Raw genomic sequence first — 19661 nt, 5'->3', positions numbered from 1 at the left:
TATATTATAATATATATAATATAATACAATACGTATTGTATAATATAATAATATATTATTATATTATATATGTTATTTAAAAATAATTTAAGTATAGAAATCGGATATCTGACTTTTTGAGACTTTTATATTTCGATAGTGACAGCCCGTGAGTCATTCTTAACTCATGTGCCACGCGATTTCATCAAAATCCGATATTTGGTGCACCTGATATCTGATGTTTTGGCAAAAAAATGCTAAAAAATAGATTGAGAGGTAAGAATTATATCGTTTTCAATCATTTTCATTCATTTTTTGTTAATATTTATTTGATTTTTCATTGAAAATATGGTTTTTTCATATGAAAACTAGGTCTTTTATAATCAAATACCTAATTGTTTAAATTTGTTAACTAAATTTAATTGTTTACATTCAATTAGGTTAAAAATGGGGGATAACAATGAAAACCATGACCAACCATAACTGTAACAACCAAACCCTCATTTGCCAAAACCCCCCTCAATTCAAGATTTGATTGCACAAAATTTGAATGAATTGAGGGGGATTGCAGAAGTATATCATAGGATCCCTTGTCTAAACCCAATGTTTGATCCTCTCACGTCAATCATAAAAAGTATGGAAACCATGACTATGGAGCACAATGTTGCCCTTTTGTGGCAAGATTCAATGAGGGAAAAATATGTAGATGGCTTGTCTTATAAGGATATCAAGGATCTCGAGATATCCAAAACTGAAATCGCCTCATTGTTTGTCAATCCCTGTACTAGTTAGCTCGTAGATCCCAAAAAAACAAAACTTTCTATTAAATGGTGCACAAATGATGGGATTGTGAAAAACTTTTGGGATCGTTGGTGGATGGTTTTTGACAAACCACCCAATAACAATCTTGATATCCCCTTCTATTTCATAAAAAACTTGTATGCTGAGTGTGTTTTAAACAAACATGTGAACTACTTTGACATCCAACCTTTCCAGGGTGTAGGTTTAGGTATGCCCCAAAATAGACCTAGGACAGTCAAAGTAGTCCAGGGCCCATATGTGCCCCCTCCTCCTATTGATCCCCCACCTGTAGTGTAGCATCTTGATATCATTTGTGAGGTGGCTTCACAGACCATATCGGCTATTCACTCTTTGAGTAGCCTTTTGGTTTCTTAGGCTACGTTAGTAGCTCAACCTACTCTTGATGGTAGTGGTGCATCCGGTGTCATTGACACGTCATCCTCAGCTCCACACATATGTGTGCCCCATAGTTGTGTCATGTGTGGGCATGTATGCTTGGGTCCAGTTGGAGAGCTCAGTGATCTTCCTATGGACAGTGTAGATTATGAGGTGCATGAGATGCATGATGCAGTAAATGTTATTACACAGACTAGAGGATACCCTGGGGAGTCCTCACATGCTAGAGGCAAGGAGGCACCGTCATCATACATTGATGATGTAGTGGTAAGATTTGTATTTTCACAGTTCATGTTATATTTTAATTAAATATTTATAAATTATATAATATTAAGTACTAATTTTTATTTACATGGTCTATTTAATAGTTGATGACCGAGGATGAGTTGGGACAGATTCAGGAGGGCACCTTGTCAGCAATTTCATTTGGCCTTGATAGGTTGACGATACATATATTATTGTACCTAGTCATTTGTATTTTATTGTACATACATGCTCATCATTTATATTTGTATTAATTAGATTATGTAGTAAATTGCATGTATATCTTATTTTACTCTTTTAGGGCACAAGCAACATGAGTGCAGTGCAGTGTGATTTAGGATCTGGTAGTGCAATTGGAGACAAGGGAAAGGTAATTGAATGCAAAAATGATTGAATGAATAGTTTAAATAACTTATAGTGATTATACATGTCTAGACATAGATTGATAGTTTCATATACTTGTTGTGTATATATACAGAGAACTCTTGGCTTCACATCCTTGATGACTACCCCCAGTATACCTGAAGAAGAAGAAGAAGAGATGCCTCGAGTAGATGTGTGTTTATTTTATTATTTGATTAGTAGATATAATTTGTTATGATCAGTGACAATTATTTTCTAACTTGTATCAATGTCATGTTTCTGAAAATATGTAGGTTGTGTATCAAAATATTCAAAACATACCTCCTCTACCAAAGACATACATCAAGAGTCCTGCAAAGCTGAAGAGAAAATGTGGAGATGAGGTAAACATGAATAGTTCAATTATAGTTCATTTTTATGTTAACTTTTCAAATGTGAATTATATAATATAACTAATATTAATCGTGGTTTGTTTTTCTTGTGCAGGATCCTTCAGAGCCGATGATCCATCAGTAGCTTAGGATGTTATAGATAGTTTTGGGATGCTTACATGTATATTTGGCATGTATATTTTGTATATGGACATACATTCATGTATTTAGACATATATTTTGTTTCAGTTGGTGTTTATGCCATATTTATGTATGGACATTCATTTGTAATCATTTGACATTTTTATATATACAGAAGTTGATATACAATCATATAAATTGTTTCTCATCTATGCATGGTGTTATCATGGAAATCTTTAATCTTCATTCCAATAATTAACAATGGCTAATAATGGCTATTTAATGAACAATACAATTTATTTAATCAACAATACAATACAATTCATTCAATGAACAATACAATGAATGAATAATACAATTCATTTAATGAACAATACCTGATACAATTCATTATTACCCTATGCATGGTCCTATTTTGCCCCCCACCTCTGTCAAATGCTTGGGGTTTTATTAGGGTAGCAATTTTTTTATTGGCAAAAAAATCATCAGTCTCACTCAATCGAATGTTGTCACGTGGCTGATTTCTTGTTCTTCTCATTGTGATGATGAACCGTTAGATCCGACATGCCCAGTTAGGAATTATTACCCTATGCATGCTCCTATTTTTCCCCCCCACTCGATCCGACACTCGGGGTCATACCCTACAGGCGTTGGCCCTTGAGTGCCCTAAGTGCTCAAAATCGTCAAACTTTAATAGGCCCTAACTCAGAATCTGTGGCACCTGTGAATGATCCATTTGAACCTATGCGGCCATGAAAGGGGTCCCTACAAAAGCCTATCTTGGCTTTTCAATTTTCCATATGGCTTTATTAGGGCAGCAATTTTTCTGTTGGCAAAAAAATTGTAAGTCTCACTCAATCGAATGTTGTCGCATGGCCAATTTCTCGTTCTGCTCATCGCGATGATGAACCACCAGCTCTGACATGTCTAGCTAGGCATTATTACCCTACACATGCTCCTATTTTTCCCCCCCACTCGATCCAATGCTCGGGGTCATACCCTATCGGCATCGGTCCTTGAGTGCTCTAAGTGCTCAAAATTATCAAAATTTGATGGGCCCTAACTTGAAATACATGGTACTTATGAATGATCTATTTAAACCTATAGGGCCATGAGAGGGGTCCCTACAAAAGCCTATCTCATTTTTTCATTTTTCCCTACGGTTTTATTAGGGCAGCAATTTTTCTGTTGGCAAAAAAATCGTCAGTCTCACTCAATCGAATGTTGTCATGTGGCCAATTTCTCATTCTACTCATCGCGATGATGAACCATCAGCTCCAACATGTCCAAATAGGCATTATTACCCTATGCATGCTCCTATTTTTCCCCCCCACTTGATCCGACGCTTGGGGTCATACCCTACCGACGTTAGCCCTTGAGTGCCTTAAGTGCTCAAAATTATCAAACTTTGATGGGCCCTAACTCAGAATCCATGGCACCTATGAATAATCCATTTGAACCTACAGGGCCATGAGAGGGGTCCCTACAAAAGCCTATTTCAATTTTTCAAGTTACCCTACGGTTTTATTAGGGCAGCAATTTTTCTGTTGGCGAAAAAATCATCAGTCTCACTCAATCGAATGTTGTGGCGTGGCCGATTTCTCGTTCTGCTCGTTGTGATGATGAACCCTTGGCTCTAACATGTCTAGTTAGGCATTATTACCCTATGCATGCTCCTATTTCCCCCCCCCACTCGATCCGACGCTTGGGGTCATACCCTACCGGCGTTGTCCCTTGAGTGCCCTAAGTGCTCAAAATTGTCAAACTTTGACGGGCTCTAACTTGGAATCTGTGGCACTTGCGAATGATCCATTTTAACCTACAGGGCCATCAGAGGGGTCCCTATAAAAGCCTATCTCGGTTTTTCAAGTTTCCCTATAGTTTTATTAGGACAACAATTTTTTTGTTGGCGAAAAAATCATCAGTCTCACTCAATCGAATGTTGTCGCATGGCCAATTTCTCGTTCTGCTCATCGAGATGATGAACTGTTAGCTCCAACATGTCTAGTTAAGCATTATTACCCTATGCATGCTCCTATTATGCCCCCCACTTGATCCGACGCTCGAGGTCACACCCTACCGACGTCGTGCCTTGAGTGCCCTAAGTGCTAAAAATATAGATAAACAAGCATTACACTATAGACACATAATGATCATCAATATTTCCATGTATTGTATACACATAATTACCATTACACTTGCATGTGACATCCATGAAAGGATATGCAAACATGATTCTTTTTTCATTATCAATACAACTACACCAATGTACTCATGTACAAATACATTGTTGTAAAGCGGAAAAATCGAACCCTAGTCGTTCTCCCCTCCCCAACTCCAAGGAGAGAGAAGGGAGAGTCACTAGGGTTGATGGTTTTCACTTAGGAGAGACTTTACATTCAAAAGAGGGGTTGAAACCCACAAGATCCAATCCCACGCAATGCAAGATTGGATTCTAAATGAGTTTCAAGCGTTGTGACATCAAGGATACCCTCTTTTGTAAAGAATGTAGATAGAAAGATTGAACTAGGAATGCATGTAAAGTAGGAAAGATTCGCTTATAAATAGAGATAGGGATATGAGATGAAGCTGCGGACCTGGAATTAGCAGTAAAATATCAAGATGGTGCTATTTTGCAAATTTGAGCAAAAGTTGACGGGACGATGGTGCCCGACATGCACATGGTCCTCTAAAAAATCCACGAAACGAAGGTGGATCTGTTCGTCTCTACACAAGGATTCCAGATCTTCAATTACAGCCGCATACCCGAAACCTACACACAGAACAAAGAGGATGACTGGGGGGTTAGGGATGAGGGGTTTGCCTTTAGGTCAAACCTCGGTTTTGGAATTAACCAAGAAATGAGAATGCTGTAAATGTAAATGTTTGTAATGTAAACAAGTACTGATACCTTGTTGTAAGAATGTTTGTATTCTTACATGCGAAGGTGTAATGTATGTAGTATGTTGTATGTTGTATGTGATCTCCTCTTCAATGGTTGAATCCTTGTCTTGAATGCAACACTTAGCCTTGAATGGAGACTTAGAATGCTCAATTGCTTGAAGGAATGCTTGAATGCTTGAATGCTTGAATATCATTTCTGCCTTTTTTTCATCTACATCCTCCTCAAATGGGAGAGGAAATTTAGTTTATATACTTGTCAATTAGGGTTGAAAGACTGATTTTCCCGACCTTAGGCCGACCAGGAAATATTATTTTCCAACTTGCAAACTTAAAAGACCCGAAGCCCCAAAAGAGACCGGGCCCAAAATAGGGCCAGGGACCAGGGCACTGGGCACCATGGTCCCACCTCCTGGGACAGCAGGGGGCAAGGAGGATCAGGCCAGGGTGCTGAGAAATGCAGTTTTTGGTGTCATGAACAAGTTTCGGGGTCTCCATTCAGGTTCAGTGTTGCATTGCCATCGTGAAGACCCAAATGCAATCGAAATTGCAAGTGTCACAATTTTAGGATGCTACATTTAGCCCCCACTTTAGCGGGAGTATAAGCGAATGCCAATACTTCCAGTAAAGTACAAGGAAACAACATTGAAAAACTTTCACCACGTCAAGGAGGCAAGATACACCAAGCCCCCAGTGGACTAAGGATCTTACGACTTCGATTGACAAAGTAAAAGGTAAGATCACGAGGGAGAACCATGACTGTCAGTAGTAAGGTGCCCTCACTATGAGTCATGCAAGAAAGATATCAAAAATTTTCAAGGCAAAGCTAAATTTGTCAAGAAATTTTCAAGTATCTTGAAAAGATATGGACGGGATGTATGCCCCCCTACATTAAAGCGATCGCACATGCCTCACCGGGGGTGATTGCTTTAAGGTAGTGATACATATAAGAAATGAGAAAGGAGCACGTTATCACAAGGATTTAGCCCCCAAGTGTGAGATAAGCCCAAGGATAATAGACACAAAACACAAAGCACAAGGTGACTTCGCTTTCCTCGGGGTCAGTATGCTATATGATTATTCATGTATATCATATGTATGTATGCATAATTTTTCTTCATTCCCCAATCAAGGAAGGTCACCTAGAAGAAGGGAACACATGTGTCTTTTGAGTCAACATGAGATAGACCAAAAGAGATCTCAATGTTTTGCATCATCCTCAAGTAGACAACACCAAGGACAACAGATAGAAGAATGAGAATAACACATAGAAGAAGTGACAAAAGAGAGGAGGAGAGAATCTGCTATGATAATGAATTAGTCTAGCATGTCATCTACCCTTCGATCTTGCTGATCAATATTTCGGGAAGGTAGGAAACACGCTAGAGGAGGAACATCCAACATAGCAGATGGAGCTATCACAAGATCCAAACAAGGGCTATGTTCATATCCCAAGCCACGTTGTTCTTGTCTAGGAGCTAGGATAAGTGCTTTAGAAAATTCGTTGGATAAATGGTTATCAACATCAACATATTCATACTCACTATCAGAATGAATAGAAGTAACATTTTCATCATGAATAACATTTTCATCTATATCATCATCAAGATTTATAAAAATAGGATCTTTAACTCGCACAGGATCAAGACCATCATGCATCTTATGTTTAGGAGATTTTGGCTCAATCTTCAGCTGAGGAGAAAATGGAATAATACTGGCTGAAGGTGTTTTTGGGGATTGCAAAGTTTGAGAAGCAGCTGCCTGAGCTCTAAGACGACGCTTTCATCGGCATTCTCGTGCAGAACGATTTCGTCTAGTCTTAGTAGGAAGTTGAGAAGATTGAGGAGGAGGAATGTTCTCATCCTTATCACTTGGGTGTTTAGGTTGTGGTCTCTTAGGTTGAACAATAGGAGAAGAGGAAGGTCTCTTCTCTCCATAGGAGGAAGGAGGAGGAACTGCTCCATATAAGGGAGGAATATTTGGTTTAGGAAGGAGATCAAGTCCATCATGACGAGGAGGTATAGGTCTACTTTTAGGAAGTTTATTAGATATAGACATAGTCACATCCATAGGGATGGGTTGGGAATCTTCTTGAGGAAAGACATTGGTTTTATCTTTCAAAGGAAGAACTTCCTTCTCAAGAATGATAGGAATGTCAAGTTTGGGTGTTCTAGGTTCACTTAGAGATAGGATCATGTCTTTTTTCCACTTTTGATAAGATTTAAAAAGATGATCACTTCGCGGAGGAAGAGATTGGAATTGTTTAGGCCAAAAGTAATCAATAGGAACGCTAGAAGTTCTTTCAGCTAGTTTAAAGAGACTATGATTGATAGTAAGAACTTCACCATTATGGGGAAATTTCAAACACTTGTGAATAGGAGAAGCAATAGCTTTCATGGAAGATAGCCAAGGATAGCCTAGCTTCACACGAAATTGTTCAGATGATGGAATAATAGAAAAGCTCATATCAAGGGATTTGTTATGGACCTCAATAGGTAATGTAATAGAACCAATTGCAGGAGAAGAAAATGCATCAAATAATTTCACAACCACATTTGTTTCGTTATAGATCACTTGATTCAATTGCAAAGTAAAAAGGAATTCTTCAGTAATGATATTAACCATACAAGAAGGATCAATAAGCACTCCACGACAAGGTGTATTCTTGACTTTTGCAACTATATATAAAGGACCATCAGGTGCCCTTATAATTTCACTAGAATCAAAGGTGATGGAAGGTTCTTTAGGGATTTTGTGCTGCTCTACAAAGTTAATCACATTCGGAGTCATAGACACAAGATCATCAGGTGAGACAGAGGAATCAGTAGTATCGATCGCATTAGAGGTATGAGAAGGTAATGGATCAGTAAAAATCTGAAGATTTTGGTTAGGAGGAGCTACAGATGTGTTGCCTTTATCATTCACTCTAGAAACAGAGATAGTATTATTATCAATCAAATCTTGAATTTTACCCTTTAAAGCAAAACATTTTTCAGTATCATGCCCAGGATGACGATGAAATTGACAAAAAGATTTGTTATCAATATAGGGTGAATTAATCTTTGCAGGATCTATTTGCTTTATAGGAGGAAGAGTAAGCACATTTTGTTCCAATAACTTATTCATAATACTATGCAATGATTCATTCAAAGGAGTAAACTTTCTTTCTTTCTTGAAAAACTTAGAAATAGGGGGCACACCTGATGCCGCATTCACATTGTTGTTGATGATGTTTTCATTGAATTTAATGTACTCTCTGTTCAGTTTAAACTTCCCAAATGGTTGTTGACTACTATCACCCTTATCACTAGGAGTCATAGGTGTAGCGTCATAAATTGTACGCACTTGCTAGGGTGGTACAATTTCACACCTAGTTTAACACCCGCCTTGGCGCATTTTGCATTTTGCATTGCATTTCCCCTTTAGCACTTAATTAATTAAATTAATTAGGTCTAAGGGTCTATTTTATCATCTCCCACATCATAAAGTTGGGCCCTTTCATTAAAGTGTGCCCTTTTCATTTTATTCCTCCTATACATCATTTAATCAAAAACCCTGATTAGGTCTTATTTTGAACTTGGGGGCTTGATTTCGGGGGTCAAAACATCTCGAAATCAGCTGTAACTTTGGGATTCTCTCTAAAATCATCATATCCGACGGCCCTGAAAATTTGGTGAAAAGTTGTCGGGACCATGGCGCCCGGAGTGCAACATGGTCCCGGACATTTTTCCCGAAATTTTAGGAGCGCGATCCAATCATAAAATAAAGCTTAACCCCAAGAAATTGGCAGGATATTCAATCTTTAGGTCAGCCAAAAGATGAAATTAAGACCTAGGGTTTCATATATAAGAGCTCTCTTTCTTCATTTGAAAGGATCCGAATTTTGGCTTTTGAGGACCTCATATGTAGCGAAAGAGCAGATCTTTGAAGACTTCAATAACATTCAACATCCATCCATCAAGATTTCATCAATTTCATTCATTTAGGGCTTGGAAGACATTGAAGAACAATAGGAGATTACTGACTGAAGATTGGCTTGTACTCCTCCCTTAAGGGTTGGGTATGATTTCATGTTGTTTTCATGTCTTTGCACAAGCTTCAATATATCCTTTATTCATGCTTTAGATCACTTTGCATCTTGATTTAGAGCATTTACATTATCATTTACAAGCAATTAGGGTTTACTTTCTAGGTTGCTCTAGTTTGCTTTCTTGCATTTAAGGACCTTGCACACACACTAGGTCTGCACACACAATACATTTTACAATACAACTTGGCTATTCGTGGAGGTGGAAATCACCGAAGCAGGGGTTTGACTAAGGCCAAACCCTATATAGCCGCCCACCACACCTTTTCAGATATAAGTGCAGGTTTCGGAATTCGGACGACGCCGCAAGTTACAGATCCGGAAGAAGCAGACGGAGACCAAACAACACACCAAATCTCAAAGAAAAAGACCAGGACAGGGGCGTGGGGCGCCCTGGTCCTGCCAGGACAGGCGCGCTGGGCGCCCTGGTCCCTGGGACAGGGGCGCTGGGCGCCCTGGTCCTCCTGACAGATAGCATTTTCAGCATTTTTGACAGCTTTTCCAGAGTGCAAAATAGTAGTTTCCGGAGCAGTTTCAGGGGCAGAATCAGGACAGTGGCGCCCGCGCCCCCATCCCGAACATTTTCAGTCAGATTTTAACTCCAGGTACACATTTACATTCTTGTCTTGTCCTTGTGTTTACAGCTTTCCATTATTTAAGTTCAATTCTGCAAATCTTGTTATTAGTTCATACTTGTACTTTGGGGTTTGGGATTGAACTTGCATCATTTTATCTTTCAATTACAACAAAGGAATAGAAATCCTAATAGGTAGCCCGTGGCTCTCTCTTCCTCAAAAATAAGTAGTCAATTGTGTGATACCTCTAGGCTCTTTCGTATTCCACAAATGTGTGATTGAAAGTGAGATTAGGGCATGTTTGCTTCGTGTCACTTTTTCCCCCACACATTTTGGTGAACCCGACGTGAACTCCAATCTTCTCTAATTCTGATTTATGTTTTCAAATTTGAGTGTTTATGCTATTTCAAAATCAAATTTGTATTTACAAGTTTTAATTTCTTGCAAGATTAAAAAATCTAGAGGAAATTTTTGCTAAAACCCTAATTTTTCAATTCAAAGTTGAACTTGTGGATAGCTTAATTGGCATCAATAATTTCAAATCTGATTTAGGAACTCATTTGAATCATAAATTTCATTTTCTAAATCTACATTCTAAGTGCTTTCATTGGTTAAAATTAAACATTTCCTTCTATTTTGCATGTGTTATCATTTGAAAGAGGAAAATTGTTGTCATGATGCATTCATTTCATAGATGTGATAATGGGTTAGCTTCCCTTGTTTCAATTTTTCCTTCTCCTAAAGAACCTCCCCCCATCTATAACAACATTTTAGTGCCTAAAAGAGTTTCTTATGATCCCTTTGAGACTCTCCCATGCTCTACGGATGAAGACTTTAAGAGTGATCTTGACAATTCTCCTAAAATGTGCCCTTCCTATTTAGCTATCCTAGAGGAAGAGAATGATATCATAAACACCTTTCTTAATGTTACTTCACCTTCCCTCTATGATGCCTCTCTAAGTGAAAAGGTATTGATGGACATTGAATTAGTTTCTCCTAAAGTTGGTCCTTCCAATGGGGGCATGTTAGTGCAACAAGAGGTTATGAACACTTCTTTCAAAGATCTCCTTCCTAAGCATGAATCTTTGGAGACATATGTTCATGTTCCTCCTAAAAAACACTCCCTTCATGAGGATCCTTTTGTGAAAGAAGATGACATTATCCCTACATTTCCTAGTGATGGCATTTCCTTTTCCAACAGAATTCCCACTAGAGATGATGAATTAATGATGAATGCTTACCCTTCTCCTAAAGTTTGTTTTACTCATAAGCATCCCTTAGAGAAAGAAGATGAAATAATAAGCAATTTCCTTAATTCTCTCTCCCCTAAAGATCATATGAAACATATTTTGAGGAAAGAGGATGAGTTTAACACATCTATTGCTGCTCTCCCTCCTAAGGATGAGGAATTAATAAACAATGTTATCTCCTCTCCCGAAATTGACAATACTTCAAACATTCCTTTCAACAACCTCACTATTTGGGATGAACCATTAGAAGAAGGTATAGATTATTCTCTACCCCTAGCCAGAGGGGATGAAATCAAGATTGGAAACTCCCTTGATAGTTTCTCCCCTTCCTTGAATCTCAATTATTCTCCCTCTAAAAATAAAGCATCTCCCTCTCCTCAACTTGGTTCTACTCATAAGGAAACCCTAGTTCAAAGAAAGATGGTTAACATCTCTTTCAAAGATCTCCCTCTCAAAAGTGAGACTTTAGAGAGTAGTGTTGATCCTTCTCGTAGAGAGTTTATTCCCCATGTAGATCCTGTGATGATAAAGGATGATATGACCTTTCCTAGTATTACTCTTCCTACTAGAACATCAATGTCTATCCCTTGTCTCTCTCCTAAAATTGATTTGATCTGTGATAAGATTTTAGTGCAAGAGAAGACTATCAATAATTCTTCCAACACTTTTGTTCATTCCTCTAAACCATCCTCAATCAATTTGATACATGTGAATGAGACACCTAACAAACCTCTCTTCACTGTCCAAGGTGCTTGTCCTTCTCAAAATTCTCAACCTTTAAATAAGCCTATCTTAGTGGTTCAAGGTGGTTATGCTAATGATTATTTTTGCATGCCTAAGACACCTATTATTACTGTGCAAGGAGGTTATTCTACTAAGATCCCTTATGATTATGCTAAGCAACTGACTAGAGAGAGTTATCATGCGGTTGCCCATACCTATAACACAAGAAACAATACGCAACCTAATCCTCCTCCAGTTATCCCCACTTCGCTTCCTCCTTCCCAGCCAATTCTTCCGCAAGCTCCTCGTATTTCACAAATGCTTAGTAAGGAATATGATCTCATAGAAGGTGAACTCACAATACTGGTTCCCACTTTTTGACCAACTTTGACACTTAGATGAACATTTTGCAAAAAACCTTCACTTTCCGACACCTATAACTTTTAAATCATTAAGAATTTGAAGATGATGTAAACTAGTGATTTGTAACATCCTTTTTGTAGATTCTAAATATATTTTTTTCAAATTTTTTTGAATAAAATTTTACTGATTTTTCCATCTCCCTCAAAAGTAGTTTTTTACAGGAAACAACATTTTTTAAGAGTGACGTGGATCCCGAAATGTATAAATTTTTTTCTATAAATGATAAAAACTTATCTCTTTTAAATTTTGGTTTGTAACATCAATACCCAGGGCATGTAGTTGGTTTGATAATGATATGTTGAATATTTTTTATTTTATTAAGTTTTGAAGTCCGACTAATTATAATTTAGATATAGGTGTACGTTTGAACACATAACTTGCTCTATATATATCAAAATTAAGTTTTATTTTTTTTTTTAGAAAGAAGACATCAATACCTAGGGCATAGATATTTTTCAAATTTTTTTTGAATTAGTTTGCTATTTTTCCCAATGCATTGAACAAAGAAGTTCATGTTCGGTGAAAAACCTACATTCATAAAAAATAAAATAAAAATATATTAATAAACTTAAATAAATTAAAAATTATACTATTTGGAAAGTTTATAATAAGGACTAAATCCTCAAAAAAAAAAAACTTCTAAATGAATTCGTTTGACCCCTCAAAAGCTAATGTAAAATTTGTTTTTTATCAGCATTTGATAGATGCAAAGGAGACTCCATTGCAAGTATGATTTAGAAGTAGAGAGGTTCTATCCAAGAATTTTTGATCTAATAGCCTTTGATCTAACTCTCTTCAATTAATTACTTCAAATGGGACCTCTTAAAGCTTAAATAATTATATTTTCCAAAAAATGTATGATTTCAGCAAAAATCAGGATGTACCAAAAAGTGGGAACCAGCTTTGTGAGTTCACCCTAGAACAACTTAAAGCTACCCCTGCTAAGATATCCCTTTGGGATTTGATCCAAACTTCTTCCGTTCATCATGGAATGTTACAAGATGCCTTGAAAGATTTGAATGTTCCTCCACCTGATACATCTAGTAATATAGTGTCTTTGGTTAACTCTGTGATGAATCCTAAAGCTCAAATTGTGTTTACCCAAGATGAGTTGCCTACTAGTGAAATTCAACATCAATATGATCCCTTGATGATTGTGGTTATCATAAATGACACTGCTATAAGACGAACACTGGTAGATAATGGCTCTGGCCTTAATGTGTGTAGCATTAATCTATTGCATAAGATGAATGTGGATACATCCCTTATTGAGCCTGACTCTCATCCCATTCGAGGCTTTGATAATGTGGCTAAGTCTTCATTAGGTATTATCACCTTACCCATCACAGTGGGACCTGGTACTTTGCCTACTCCTATCCATGTTATGTCGGGAAATCTAACATACAACTTGTTATTAGGGAGACCTTGGATTCATAGTATGCAAGCTGTCCCCTCTACATTGCATAGACAAGTTAAATTTATTTATAACAATAAGACATATACCTTGATAGGTGATACTAATCTTCAGGCTTGTTTGCAAACATCTACTTCCAAAGGGAGTTCTTCTAAATCTTCCTCTTCTAATGATGACTCTTTAAACAAGATACCTATGAACAAATCATTACCCTATGATAATCAAAATTCTTTGGATGAGTCTAGAGCTCCTGAAGAAGATTCTTCTCGACTTGAATCTACACATGAAAAGGCTTTTGATCCTGAGAAGGTTCTCACAGAAGACAATTGGGGATCTCTTGACTTTAATCCCACCTTTGTAGGGGAGTATAGGGTTCCTCCTAGAGAGTTTAAAGTTAAAAAGAAGGAAGAAACTAGAGATCAATCAGTCTTACTTGAACCTATGAGCAATAATTTTGTGGCCGCTTCTCAAACTTCTTCTCCTCACACCTCTAATTATGAGGAGTTTGATTCTTTGTCTTATGAAAAACCACCCTCTCTTCCGGAAATGGCTGATCGTTATGGTCGTGGTTTTCGCATTTTTGCTAAGCATGGGTATCATGGAAATGGTTGTGGTGCTCATGAACAAGGGATAAAAGTTCCTCTAGAGACTAATTTTCACAATTATGCCTTTGGACTTGGCTATAATCCCTGCAAACACACTAAAGCATCTAAAAGACCATCTCTTAATGTGAATGCTATATTTAGTAGTGATGATGATCTCACTTCAACTAAATCATCTTCTACTTCTATCAACTCTCGTTCCCCTCATAAGGAAATCTTGGCGATGAACAAATCTCTTTATGACACCCCTCAAATTTCTAAATCCACTTATGAATCTTTATTTCCTATTCATCATAAAGTCCTTTCCTCCAAGGATAAGGCTCTAATAAATTACACTCATCCCTCTCCTAAGATTTCTTGTGACTTTTCTTGTTCAATTTTTATCATTTTACACATGTTTTTGATCTCACTTATAGTTGAGCATTTAGCATGTCATATTCAAATACCTCATTCAATCCATCATGTCTTTAAATAACATTAATGGCTATTATGTTGCTCATCATTATGTGACATTGGTAGCTCATTTACTGGGGGCTCATTGTCATTCATGATGGTACAATTTCAAGTGCAATCATATTTTTGAAGCAACATAATAGCCTAATTTTCTATGTTATCTCTTGTTCCTATGGGGACAAGAGTGATTTCATACATCTCTTCTTTTTCTTATGTCCAAATCTCTTCCTAGAAGATTGTGTAAGTCCTCATTGAGGCAATGATTTTTCCTTATTTTTATCTAAGGATCCACTTTTTCCTATTTCGTGGATGGTGTGAAATTTATTACTTGATGTTATTCCTTGTATGCATTTGTTGTTGTTTGTTCAAGGATTCTCTCTTACAAGAGGTGTAAGTCCTTGACTACAACCTCTTTTGCACTTGGTAAACTACATCCATAATGAATTCACTCTCCCAATTGGGTTAAAAAGAGCATCATCCTTCATTAAGAATCACTTTCACCTCGCAAAAGAAGGAAGTATTGCATTCTTATTCTCTTCTTTGTCTTATTCTAGAAGATGTTATATTTGTCTAAGACAATTCCTCTTTGGGATAGGTGTCTTTTGTACAAAGGTCTCTTCTCCTCTAAGGATCTCCTTTACACATACTACAAGATATCCCTTTTCAACTAGCTTATCCTTGCTTAAAGAGTGCAAAACTCTCTTGCTTGGATCTATGACATTGTTGCATTTTTGGGGTATCTTCTTTTGTGATGAAGGTAGGTATCCTTGTTCTAATTTTCTTATGACATAAACATTACACTTTTTGAGCAGTGGGTCATTCTCGGAACCAGAGCATAGACTCTTAGAGTGAGATGTCACGCTTTTGTACTATACATATACAGGTTGTAGCATACTCGGGCATAGACTCCTATGAGGTGCTTCTAACCTCCCTTACACACACATGCACGAGGTTGAGTGGAACTAGCAGCATAAGGCTAGACTTTCTCACTCTCCTCCCTTACATGGATCACTTAGATAGACTCTAGGGGCTAGTTTTCCATGTCCTTTTCCCATGGATCACCTAGACAAAATCTAGGGGCGAGAAGTCCATGTTTTCTCTCTCACTATTCTTCTCATAGATCACCAATGTGTGTATTCATGCTTTTTTCCTTTCTTTTCTTCTCTTTGCATTTTGTTTCCATTTACATCCTTCATCTTGTGTTACAGAACTCCCAAATCCTCACACTCTTTGTTGTGTTGGAATTGAGATTTAGTCCTCTTTCTTACCAAATGATTCTCCATTAGTTTTTGATCTCATATCAAATCTTCTTGTGAGCATTTGTCATCAATATTCTTTAACAATTCGAAGTGGTAAACATGATACCCTGTTTCAACTCACTAAAATTAGCAAGCCGAAACAGGGGGGGGCATATAGCTACCCTCGAATTTTCATCACCTTCCTTAGTAAGCATTAGGTGATTTTGTGATCTAACGTGTGTTTTGTAGGGTGCGGTTCCTAACTGTGTACTGCAGATACCGCTCGGGGCTTCATTCAACAGACTTATGGATATATCCTTTTTCAAATAATGTTTACTTTTCTGTACTTTAGCTTGCATATGCACGTAGTGTTCATATGACCGCTAAAGTGGGGGCTAAATGTAGCATCGTAAATTGTACGCACTTGCTAGGGTGGTACAATTTCACACCTAGTTTAACACCCGCCTTGGCGCATTTTGCATTTTGCATTGCATTTCCCCTTTAGCACTTAATTAATTAAATTAATTAGGTCTAAGGGTCTATTTTATCATCTCCCACATCATAAAGTTGGGCCCTTTCATTAAAGTGTGCCCTTTTCATTTTATTCCTCCTATACATCATTTAATCAAAAACCCTGATTAGGTCTTATTTTGAACTTGGGGGCTTGATTTCGGGGGTTAAAACATCTCAAAATCAGCTGTAACTTTGGGATTCTCTCTAAAATCATCATATCCAACGGCCCTGAAAATTTGGTGAAAAGTTGTCGGGACCATGGCGCCCGGAGTGCAACATGGTCCCGGACATTTTTCCCGAAATTTTAGGAGCACGATCCAATCATAAAATAAAGCTTAACCCCAAGAAATTGGTAGGATATTCAATCTTTAGGTCGGCCAAAAGATGAAATTAAGACCTAGGGTTTCATATATAAGAGCTCTCTTTCTTCATTTGAAAGGATCCGAATTTTGGCTTTCGAGGACCTCATATGTAGCGAAAGAGCAGATCTTTGAAGACATCAATAACATTCAACATCCATCCATCAAGCATTCATCAATTTCATTCATTTAGGGCTTGGAAGACATTGAAGAACAATAGGAGATTACCGACTGAAGATTGGCTTGTACTCCTCCCTTGAGGGTTGGGTATGATTTCATGTTGTTTTCATGTCTTTGCATAAGCTTCAATATATCCTTTATTCATGCTTTAGATCACTTTGCATCTTGATTTAGAGAATTTACATTATCATTTACAAGCAATTAGGGTTTACTTTCTAGGTTGCTCTAGTTTGCTTTCTTGCATTTAAGGACCTTGCACACACACTAGGTCTGCACACACAATACATTTTACAATACAACTTTGCTATTCGTGGAGGTGGAAATCACTGAAGTGGGGGTTTGACTAAGGCAAAACCCTATATAGCCGCCCACCACACCTTTTCAGATATAAGTGCAGGTTTCGGAATTCGAACGACGCCGCAAGTTACAGATCCGGAAGAAGCAGACGGAGACCAAACAACATACCAAATCTCAAAGCAAAAGACCAGGACAGGGGCGTGGGGCGCCCTGGTCCTGCCAGGATAGGGGCGCTGGGCGCCCTGGTCCCTGGGATAGGGGCGCTGGGTGCCCTGGTCCTCCTGACAAATAGCATTTTCAGCATTTTTGACAGCTTTTCCAGAGTGCAAAACAGCAGTTTCCGGAGCAGTTTCAGGGGTAGAATCAGGACAGTGGCGCCCGCGCCCCCGTCCCGAACATTTTCAATCAGATTTTAACTCCAGGTATGCATTTACATTCTTGTCTTGTCCTTGTGTTTACAGCTTTCCATTATTTAAGTTCAATTTTGCAAATCTTGTTATTAGTTCATACTTGTACTTTGGGGTTTGGGATTGAACTTGCATCATTTTATCTTTCAATTACAACAAAGGAATAGAAATCCTAATAGGTAGCCCGTGGCTCTCTTTTCCACAAAAAGAAGTAGCCAATTGTGTGATACCTCTAGGCTCTTTCGTATTCCACAAATGTGTGATTGAAAGTGAGATTAGGGCATGTTTGCTTAGTGTCACTTTTTCCCCCACACAATAGGATTTGCTTGTTCCATTTGACTCACAGTCAGTTGATAATTGTGAAGAGTGGTGCACAATTGTTGGAAAGAAGTAAACTCAGAAAATAGGAGTTTTTCTCTAATTTATTTTTGTAAATTAGAAATAAAGATTCTTTGAATATCATTGTCAGGCACTGGAAAAGAAATCTGAGCATACAAATGCTTATATCTACCAATGAAATCAATCACTTTTTCTTTAACACCTTGTTTACAATGCATTAAATCAATCAAAGTAACATTAGGACTTATATTGTTTTGAAATTGTTGAATAAAAGCATTTGCAAGTTGTTTGAAAGAAGTAATAGAATAAGAAGGCAACGAGCAATACCATTGTAGGGCTTTATCTCTTAATGTTCTAGTAAACAGTTTTGCAAGCAACCTTTGGTCATAAGCAAAATCGGTACATATTGTTTGAAATGTCTTAACATGTGTTAGAGGATCACCCTTACCATTATAAAGCTCCAAATGCGGAATTTCAACATGTTTAGGGGGGATAGCTCGAACAATGTCAAGAGAAAGTGGGCTCGCAACATCAAATGTGGGCACACTAAACTTAGATTGATTCATAGAGGCAATTTGTTGTTGTAAAGAAGAGAGAGTTTGTGCAAGATTGTTAATGGTCGCTTCAGTCGAAGAGTTCATATTAGATGTGTTAGATTGTGATGGATGTGTTATGTTATTGAAAGAAGGTAGAGAGTAAGGTGGTGGGACACTATGATAATTAGTCATAGGAGATGATTGGATAGGAGGAACACTACAAGGAGGAATGGAAGGGTTAAATGAATTGCCCCCTTGCATCATGTTCATTTGTGGAGATATAATAGGAACACTCATTGAAGGAATGAATGAAGATGTTGGATTGCCCCCATGACTAGTGATCATAGGAGGAATGTCTTGTATTGAAGTAGTCATTATGTTTGATGTAAAAGTAGGCATACTAGCAATAGGAGTTGTCAAAGGAATAGAATGATTAACTTGAGTAGGAGGTTGTGTATAACTTAAAGTTTCGGCACAACTCTTCATAGGCATCACATTTGAATCCACAATGTGTGCAATACCACGCAAAATATCAATTCCATTTTTATCACTTTGAACCATACGTTTTAGACCCTCAATTAAAGGAAGAGCTTGACTATCGGGGTATTCTTGAGACATCCATTGTCGAAAATCATCAAATTGGTTATCCAATTTTGAAAGTTGTTCTACAGAAACCTCATGGAGAGCTTCTTCATCATTAAGAGGATTAGAGGAATTACCCATGTCCTCATTAAAAAGGTCATTCAAATTAGGTTCCATCTCCTCGGTAATTACACCTTGGAAAGACTTAATTCTAAGGCTTCGTCTAACAGGAATAGTGTAAGTAGGGCTTATTGTTGTAAAACTCATGCACTAGAGAGAGAGAAGATTTTGAATTTTAGAGGTAGCAAATTTCAATAAAACCAGCCAATCTCCTAGATTTAAGCTGTTAAATGCAATCAGGACAATCTCCCAAAATTTCAGAAAAAATGTCCGGGACCGTGGCGAACGGAGTGCACACGGTCCTCGCAGCTTTTTTCAAAATTTTCAGGGATGAAAGTTATGATGAT

This window comes from Cryptomeria japonica, chromosome 11, assembly GCF_030272615.1.
Source record: "Cryptomeria japonica chromosome 11, Sugi_1.0, whole genome shotgun sequence".
Taxonomy (NCBI): domain Eukaryota; kingdom Viridiplantae; phylum Streptophyta; class Pinopsida; order Cupressales; family Cupressaceae; genus Cryptomeria; species Cryptomeria japonica.
Note: the sequence above shows the minus strand (reverse complement) of the source record.